This window comes from Macadamia integrifolia, chromosome 6, assembly GCF_013358625.1.
Source record: "Macadamia integrifolia cultivar HAES 741 chromosome 6, SCU_Mint_v3, whole genome shotgun sequence".
Taxonomy (NCBI): Eukaryota; Viridiplantae; Streptophyta; class Magnoliopsida; order Proteales; family Proteaceae; genus Macadamia; species Macadamia integrifolia.
The window spans coordinates 15,651,685-15,659,182 of NC_056562.1; the positions used below are offsets into that span (position 1 = coordinate 15,651,685).

At 39.7% G+C, this 7,498-nt stretch overlaps 1 protein-coding gene across 3 annotated transcripts in view; it reads left to right on the forward strand.

The window, feature by feature from the left end:
* LOC122081925 (alkylated DNA repair protein ALKBH8 homolog) overlaps positions 1-7,498 on the forward strand; it is a 46,327-nt gene that overhangs the window by 14,201 nt on the left and 24,628 nt on the right. The gene's annotated exons all lie outside the window — the stretch shown is intronic.

Consider the following 7,498-nt stretch of genomic DNA (forward strand, 5'->3'; position numbering starts at 1 on the left):
ATTCGAATTCTCAGCAATGGATACTTTGTAATCCAATAATTGCTCTTTGTTCCCTTAATTGAATTGCAATTAAACTCGGCCCAAACTCTAGAACTGGGCAAAACTAATGACATATCATTATGGGAAAATGTTTCAGATAAACAGTTGTCTATGGGTGTACTAAGTGTTTTCCAGCATGTGAATTCACAACCCATTCATTTAACGGGTTTCACACACAATTGAGGTGCGACTGAAGAATCCAAGGGTTTGGCACTTGGATTTTTTAATTTTTTATCAGGGGTGCTCCATCATAGTCTCTCTATCCTTTCAAAACCCCTCCTCTAAGAAACCTTAATTTCTTAGAAAATTATGTATATACAACTCAGCCTTATCCCAACTAAATGGGGTCGGCTACATGGATCCTTGCCCTCCAATTAGCTCTATTCGGGGCCATACTTGATACAAGGCCTAAGCTATGCATGTCTTTCCTCACCATTTTTCCTAAGGTCATTTTAGGTTTGCCCCCAGTTCTTTAATTTCTTTAATTTGAATCAAACTGCTCTATACTGGAGCATCCAAAGGCTTCAGTTGAACATGGCCATGCGACCTCGAAGGCTCAAACAAATTTCTCGTAACTTATCATGTATTGGAGCTACTCCCAATTAATCTCTAATATGATCATTCATTACTTTATCCTTCTTAGTTTGCCTCTCATCATCCTCATCTCAGCTACAATGAGTTTATCTATATGATGCTTCTTAACTGCCTAACACTCCGTGTTAATATGTCTAGATTCATTATGCACATGTTTCATATGCTAGATAAGTATTTAGTCATCCTTAGCTAGCATTCCATGTTTGTAATCATTCTCCATTTATTAATAAAGTGGTGCTCTATCATTCGATAAGACAAATCATTCTCTGGCATCTCTATTCTCAACTTGTCTTAGAGCTCAATCCACTTTTGGTTTCAATTTTTTCTTGCCTAAGGTTTCTCTCAATCGCCACCACTGAGGCTTTGGCCTATCCTCCGTGTTTAGTATGGATGATTGAACATGTGCTAATGCATGTCACTCCACACTAAGCATCGCCACTCCTTGATGGAAATCACTGCCACACGATCGATAGTTGCCTTACTCCCAGGCCTCTACCCGTACCGCCTCCGCCGACCCCTTCCACCAGGCCTCCTCCTGGCCCCTGCCGCCTCCATTGGTTCTCTTGGTCCCTTCTTGGCCCTCTATTGGCCTCGCCAAGCCCTCTTTGGTCTCCCAGGCCTTCCACCTATCTTTTTTGCCATGACCTGTCGTTCCAGGCTTCGATTGTGTTTCCTATTGCCCCTTATGCTTGCTACCGGGTATTAGTTCATTATGCTTAATTGCTCCTTGTGAGGTACTTCTCCTACAACTTCTTTTGATTTTTCTTGGCTCTATGACAGAAGAATTTGTTACTTCCCTTGGTACTTGGTGTGGGGATTTTAGCCTCTTGGCACTCCCCATCACTACTCTCTGTAGCTAGGACCCACCAAGTTGAATGGATTTAACTATCTTGCATGGTCACACGTATGTATCCTTACCATCTATGGTAATCATCTTTTGGGGTACTTCTCTGGTGACACCCTTATGCCCACTAAAGCCTCAGCCAAGGAAAATTGGTTGGCTTATTATGCCGTGGTTATGCCCTTCTTTTAAAATCTATGGACACATCTATCAGTCAGAGTTTTATTCTTTTCAATTCTGCGAAGGATTTGTGGGAAGCTGTTAAGCACACATATGGGAAGACAAGCAATTATGCTCAGATTTGTGAGATTTGTTGACAGGTTCGGGAAACTTCTCAGAAGGTGTCTATTTCTGCCTATTATTCTGTCCTTAACACTTTTTGACAGCAGATGTACTTTTCTCACCCTTTTCCCATGGGTTGCACCTTTGATGCTGATACATTCAGGAAGGGAGCGCAAAATGGAACAGGATTATGACTTCTGTACTGGTCTCAACCCAGAGTACGACCAAATTCATGTCAACGTGTTTAGTAGAGACACTTTTCCCACACTTCTCCAGGCTTATAACACTGTTCAGCATAAGGAACGATGCTGTTCATTAATGACGCTGCATGCTTCCCCTCGTTCTGCCCTAGTGACTACTTCTCAGGCTTCCCCTGCTTTGGATTCTGCTGGTTCCTCCACTAAACCTGGTTCATCTGCAAAGGAACCAGTTTAGTGTGACTATTATTCACTCTGACTTATGGCGTCATTCCAGGACAGTTGCTGGGATGGGGGTTTCACTTTTACTGATAATTGCACTCAACTGACTTGGGTTTACCTTCTCCGGTCAAAGTCTGAAGTTATTTTCTGCAACAAAATGATTTGAACCCAGTTCAATGCCCAAGTAAAGGTTCTTCGAAGCGACAATGGGACGAAATACATTGATGGTACCTTCCTCTAGTATCTTGATGATCATGAAATCCTGCCCCAAACCTCCTGTGTTCACACACATGATCAAAATGTTACTCTAGAGCGAAAGAATTGGCATCTATTGGATGTCTCCCGCTCTTTAATGTTTACAACTCATGTTTCCAAATTCTATTGGGGTGATGCCGTTCTTACTGCTGCATTTCTCATCAATCGGGTCCCTTCCAGTGTTCTCAAGTTCCAGACACCTGTAAGTCAGCTTCCCGATCCCACTTTTATTGCCTTCACCTTCCACCTTGTGTGTTTGGATGTGTTTGCTTTGCTCGCAACTCTTCTCTCTCTTGGTCTAAACTTGACCCCCAGGCTACCCAATGCATCTTCCTTGGATATTCCACCTCCCAGAAAGGTTGCAAGTGTTATCATCATCCCTCTCAGAAATTTTTTGTCACAATGGATGTCACTTTCCATGAGGATGAAACTAATTACCAGTTTTCTCTTCAGGGGAGAATCTAGAGGAAGAAAATCCTTTACCTCCTTTTATTAGGATACTGTCCGTCTTTAGGGGGAGCAAACATATATCATTAATACTACCCGTATTCAATGAGAGCAAATAGATACTTCCACACAACAAAAGGATCTACTAACTTATTCTCGAGAAAGGACAAGACTATTGTTGTACCATGTCCATCTACTCTCCGTGAGCCAGCTTCGTCAACTCAAACACCAGGTAATGAGTCCTCTCCTTTTGATGATCGTCCTATTGCTATCAAGAAAGGAATCAAAATTTGTACTAAACACCCTATCTCTAATTTTATTTCCTATAGATCATTATCTCCCTCCTACTGTGCCTTTGTTTCTTCGCTATCCTCTGTGTCCATTCCACAGGGTTGGAAGGAGGCCATCATAGACTCAAAATGGAAGAACGCTATGATTGAAGAAATGCAGGCCTTGAAGAAAGATGATACCTAGGACTCTGGGAGCTTGTTATTCTTCCTAAAGGAAATAAGTCAGTAGGGTGCAAGTGGGTCTTTACTATAAAGCAAAAGGTAGATGGAACCATGAAAGATATAAGGCAAGACTAGTTGCCAAAGGCTTCACCCGGACATATGGCATCGACTATCCCGACACCTTTCCCCTTATTGCAAAGATGAATTCTATCTGAGCTTTACTATCATGTGCCACGAATCTTAGATGGAATCTTTAACAATTAGATGTGTAAAATGCTTTTCTAAATGGAGATCTTGAAGAAGAGGTGTATATGGACTTCTTCTTGGCTTCGAGTCACCATCAACGACTAGGAAAGTATGTCGACTACGCAAGTCCCTCTATGGCCTCAAGCAGTCCCCTTGGGCTTGGTTTGGCAGGTTCTAGAAAGGCATGCAAAAGTTTGGGTACGAACAAAGTCATGTTGATCACTTCTTGTTTACCAAACGGAAGGAGGATAAGGTTACTGCTCTGTTAGTTTATGTTGATGACATAGTTATAATTGGAAATAGAGATACATAAATCACTGTATTGAAGACTCAATTGGGAACAAAATTTGAAACCAAGGATCTAGGACCACTCAGATACTTCCTTGGAATTGAGGTATCTAGATCCAACGAGTGTATCTTCATTTCCCAAGTATGTCCTAGACCTTCTTGAGGAAACAAGGATGCTTGGATGCAAGCCTGCAGATTCACCCATTGAAGTTAATCATCAACTAAACAATCAGGGAGGTGATCTAGTTAATAAAGAACAATATCAGCGCCTTGTATGAAGGTTGATATACTTATATCTAACCTGATGTTTCCTATGCTGTGGAAGTTGTAAGCCAATTTTTATATGACACAAAATGCAGGTCATCTTGAGGCAATATATCGGATTCTGAGGTATTTGAAATCAGCTCTAGGAAATCATGGTTTAAGAACTCGGCGAGATCTCATTATTTCGAAAAGGTGAGACAGACCAACTAGCGAGGCAGAAAAACAACCAAATCTGGAGCGAGATTTTAAAATCTTGCCAAGATCTCGGTTGAAATCTTGACTTGACCAGTTTCGGTCTATTTCGGTCCAATTTCTGGTTTGGGCCACACTATATATACATGATTTAGAAAACAAGAGGCGAGATATCTTGCTGGTTTCGCCAGCGTGAAGATCTCTATTATGGGACCTATTTTTGAGAGAAAAAATACGCAAAATCTGTGAAACATCTGTTCTTTCTTGGAGATCTTCACTCTTAGTTGCATTGTAGCAAAGATATTCAAGATTGGTGGTGGCTTTTCCCCTCAAGAATACTAAGGTAAAAACTTCTTCCCAAATCCATTTTTTTCAAAGTAACATCATCAAATCTTGTTTCTTACTATTGGTTTTTTTATATGTCATGATACTAAGGGCGATCTATACATTCATGGAAGAAAAATTAATTTTTTTATTTTTCTGTTACAATAAATGCTTTCTTGGAAAAAAAATGGAAATATATGATTTATGTAACATGTTTGGTACTCATTTTTTTGTATGTTGGTCACCAAATGCTGATCTACAGCCTCATGGTTGCCATATTTTTTTTTAGCCTATAAATTAATTAATTAATTTTCTAAAATATATAATATATATTAAATAATTATAGAAAAATAAAAAAATTATGAAAAAAATTTATGTTTTCGATGGAAAATTACTCTAATGTTGTGTAAATATTGTTTGTATATTTTGAAATGAAAATGGTGTTATTAGTTGCATTCTAGTATACTTTATTATGAACTTTGATTTATTATTAATAAAAAAATATGATTTAAAATTACAGAAAAATTATAAAAAGTAGGGGATTAATAAGTAATAGCTACAAGTTATTGAGTAGCTCTTAATGCATGCATTCTTTACAATATAGTGTCTATGTTGAATATTTACTAACTTACTATTTACTAATTCATGCACAAACACTTTTATGTAATAGTGTTGAAGACTTGAAGTTGGGGAACAATGTCTACTTCTTATGGTGGTGATATTGCATGGTTACATAGGGATTCTATGTCCGATGATAAGAAAAAGTCAAGGTGTAGGTATTGTCAGAAGATGATAAATTCTTGAGGTGCTACTAGGTTGAAGTTGGGGGGTATAAGGATGTTGCCAAATGCGTCCAAGCACCATATGAAGTCATAAAAGATGTACAACGTAGTCTAAGGTGGAATGTTAAAGAAGGTAAAGAAACAAAGGTTGGACCAAGAATTCAATGAGGCAGTCTTAGAGAGTCATCCTCACCCAACAACCTCGCCCAACAACAGTGGATGTTGACTCTGATGACTCTGATAGTGATTACAACCCACAATCAGGTATGTCAAAGGGAGAATGGAGAGAATTGCAAAAAGTTAAGGTAGCAAGCTTGGTTTCTCATCAAATAGAAAATGTTCGGCGGGTAGAGATGAAGAGAGGAGTAGGTGGCTCTAGTTCTAGAGCAGCTGCATCAGATGTGCCTCCCACAGAGGGAAGAATGAACAAGAAGCGAAGGAATGTGAATGTGCCTCTAAGGAGAGCTCAGATTGTGAGGGTTGCCACATCCCTATCACCACCCCGAAGAGATCCTGGTGAGAGGCAAGATCCCTTGTTATTTAGACAGCAGGATACATATCAAAGAAACATAAAGCAAGCTTGGGGTTTATGGAAACAACAACTTAGGAATGCAACGTCAATTTTTTTTTTCTATAATAGCATCCCAGTTAATGCTGCACAATGGACATAATACTAAGCCATGATTGACACTACAGGAAGGGCTGGTCCTGGAACAAAGTGGCCCACTCCTTATGAGATGATGAATGTTTTTTGCCTCAATAGAAGGAGTTAGATGAGTACGTTACTGGCTTGAAGACATAATGGGCACGATATGGAGTTACTGTGATGTGTGATGGTTGGACTGGACCAACTAGATAGTCCATCATCAACTTCATGGTGTATTGTGATGGGAAGACTGTATTCTTAAAGTCTATTGAGGCATTCAAAGAGAAGAATGATGCAATGTACTTATACAAGTTGTTGAAGGATGTTGTCAAAGAGGTGGGGCTTGAGAATGTTGTTCATATTGTCCCAGACAATGGGAGCAACTTCAAGAAAGCGGGGGAGAGACTAATGAATAAGAAGAGCAAAAACATCCACCTTTTTTGGACACCATGTGCTGCCCACTCCATTGACTTAATGCTTAAAGAAATGGCGAAGAAGTCTTTGGTAGTAGGTGTGGTTGAACGGGCAAGACAAGTGACCACATTTGTTTACAACCATGGATTTGCTCTTGCTTTGTTGAGAGAAAAATGCGCTGGAGACTTGGTAAGGGCAGGTATGACTCGATTTGCAACCAACTACATTGCACTGAAGAGCTTTCAAGATAAGATGGTTGGTTTGAGATCCATGTTTGCCAGTAAAGAGTGGTTTGAATGGAGGGAATCGGGTTTGCCAGGTGATATCGTAACACAGACCACCATGTGATGCAGATACGACTGCCTTTTCTTGGTTGGACCAGCATGACCGGCTTTGGAAGCCAAGAGCCAAGAAGAACCGGTCCAACCCAGGGTTTTGGTCCAACAAGGGTTGGAAATAAAATTAGTAGTTTACTTAGTATTTTATTTCATGCTTTTAGTTTCCAGACTTGAACGTAGGAGTAGGATTTATTTCCTTGCTTTGGTTTCCTTTTTATAGTTGTTTCCTAGTTTAGGCTAGTTTCCATTTTAGTTAAGTTTCTAATTTCATGTTCCTATTTTCCTATATATTGGTTGTAATCGATTGAAGATTTAGAGAGCAATTTGATTATTGAATAAATGTGTGAGTGTAAACCTTATTTTTCCCCTCTCTACTCTGATTTCCCCTCCCTTCCCTAAGGTTCTCCATCAACTTGGTATCAGAGCGAAGGATCCTATTCCTTCCCCATCTTTCTTCTTCCCTTCCCATTCTCTGTGTCGGATTCCACCGATACTGAGAACACAGTGAAAAAAGAAAAAAAGAAAAAAAAGAAGCAATAAGGCGAGAAGAGAAGCAAGAAGTAGCAGCAGAAGAAACTGAAGCAGAAAAGAAAAAAAAGAAAAGAAAAAGAGAAGTCGAGGTCGAAGTCGGAGAAGCAGCAAAGAGAGCGATAGCAGCCAAAAAAAAAAAAAAAA